This window comes from Gracilinanus agilis, chromosome 5, assembly GCF_016433145.1.
Source record: "Gracilinanus agilis isolate LMUSP501 chromosome 5, AgileGrace, whole genome shotgun sequence".
Lineage (NCBI taxonomy): Eukaryota > Metazoa > Chordata > Mammalia > Didelphimorphia > Didelphidae > Gracilinanus > Gracilinanus agilis.
The window spans coordinates 219,447,049-219,449,037 of NC_058134.1; positions in this window are offsets into that span (position 1 = coordinate 219,447,049).

Consider the following 1,989-nt stretch of genomic DNA (forward strand, 5'->3'; position numbering starts at 1 on the left):
CATTTTCTCATTTGTAGCGGATGGAGGCAGGTTTAAGAAGGGTTTGTCCATAAGATTCTAATTCTCAAATGGAAAGGGATCCCAGGGGGCAGCTGGGTGGCTCAGTGGATTGAGAGTCAGGCCTAGAGAGGGGGGGTCCTGGGTTCAAATCTGGCCTCATACACCTCCTAGCTATATGATCCTGGACAAGTCATTTAACCCTCATTGCCTAGCCCTTACCGCTCTTCTGCCTTCAGACCAATATACAGTATTGATTCCAAGAGGGAAGGTGAGGGTTTAAAAAAAAATCTTTTTTTTTTTTTTAAAGAAAGGGATCCCAAAGATTAGTTAAGCACCTTTATTTTACAGATGAACATTTTGCCTGAGACTCTAGGGAGATGATAAGTGACACCCAAAGTTAAACTAAGAGACAAGATTTGAACCCAGGTCCACCAACTCCAGGGCTACTCGCTGTTCTTTCCACTACAATAGATAACAAGCATTTGCCAATTACCTACTATGTGCCTGGCAGATATGGGCAAAAATAATCTCTACCCTCACAGTCTTCTCAGGGAACCAACATGAAAAGAGGTACGTATGTACAGGAGCAGGGAGTGTTCTTTGGTGAGGAAGGAAGTGGGCAATGGAGACAAGGAGAGTGGGACCTGAAGAGAAGACCCACAAAGCATATGCTGTTGGATTTGCTCCCTGTTATTTGCTGAGCTGCTCTTTTTTTAATGAAAAAGTTCCAGAAAGAAAAGTCCACCAGATTTAACCCTGGTAGGTCATTGGTGACCTTGGACACCAATGGTTTGGTACTTTCAACACCAATGTTTCTCCTTCTGGTCTCTGCCTAGTGTCTCTTGTCACTGAATAGAAGCTCTTTCTTTGAGATCAGGAGCTGCAGCCCTCTTCTCTTTGTTCCTAAGCACCTTCCACCAAGGTGGGCAACAGATGCCTGAATTGATTTGATTTCTTATCCCCTGAGCACTCGTTGGCAAACAGAACCGAGAGGGCCTGCATTCCTGGCCTCCGAACTTTAGGCACTTAATGGTACAAGGTCAACTGACCATCAGCCAACGGAGAAGCCCGAGCACCTCAGCCTAGAACTGATAGAATCAAACCCAACCTTCTCGGCTTCCCTTTTCAATCTCTTTGCAGTCTTGCCCCAATCTATCGTTTCTATCTTATTGTATGTTATTTTCTTTTCTGCATTCTCCAATTCAGCCATACTGGCCTTCTTTCTTCAATACATGCTAAATATCTTGCCTGCCTGCTTTTGGACTGATTATCCTTCCAAGCCTGAAATATTCTAATCCTACCCCTGCAACTTGGCTTCCTTGACTTCCCTCAGGTCTGCTCACATCCTCCCTTCTGGAGGAGGCCTTTCACAGAACCCCCCACCCCATACCCTGCTAGTACTAGCCTTCTTTTTGAGATTCCCTTTATATGGCTTGGATGGATGTGCCATTTTTATAGGTCGTCTCTTCCATTAGAATGTGAGTCCTTAAGGAGCTATCTTTTTGTGTTTCTTTGTCTCCTAAGTGCTCACCCCAGAGCCTAGCACACGGTAGATTTGTAATAAATATTTTTTGACTAATTCTTTCCCTCCACCTCTCTTCTTCAAGACACTCTTCAGGTAACACCTTCTGCCTGATGTTTTTCATGACACCCCCCCCAGCTACTTGTGCCCTCTCTCCCCAAACTGCCTTGTATTTTTTATTTCATCTCAATCTTATTTATATTCTCTTTGCATTTAAGGACATAGAGGTAGATAAGTAGATAGGTAAGTAGATTAAATAGACAGACAGAAGGATGCATAGATAGATAGATAGGTAGATAGATAGATAGATAGATAGATAGATAGATAGATAGATAGATAGATAGATAGATAGATAGATGGATGGATGGATGGATGGATGGATAGATAGATAGATAGATAGATAGATAGATAGATAGATAGATAGATAGATAGATAGACGGATAGATAGATAGACGGATAGATAGATA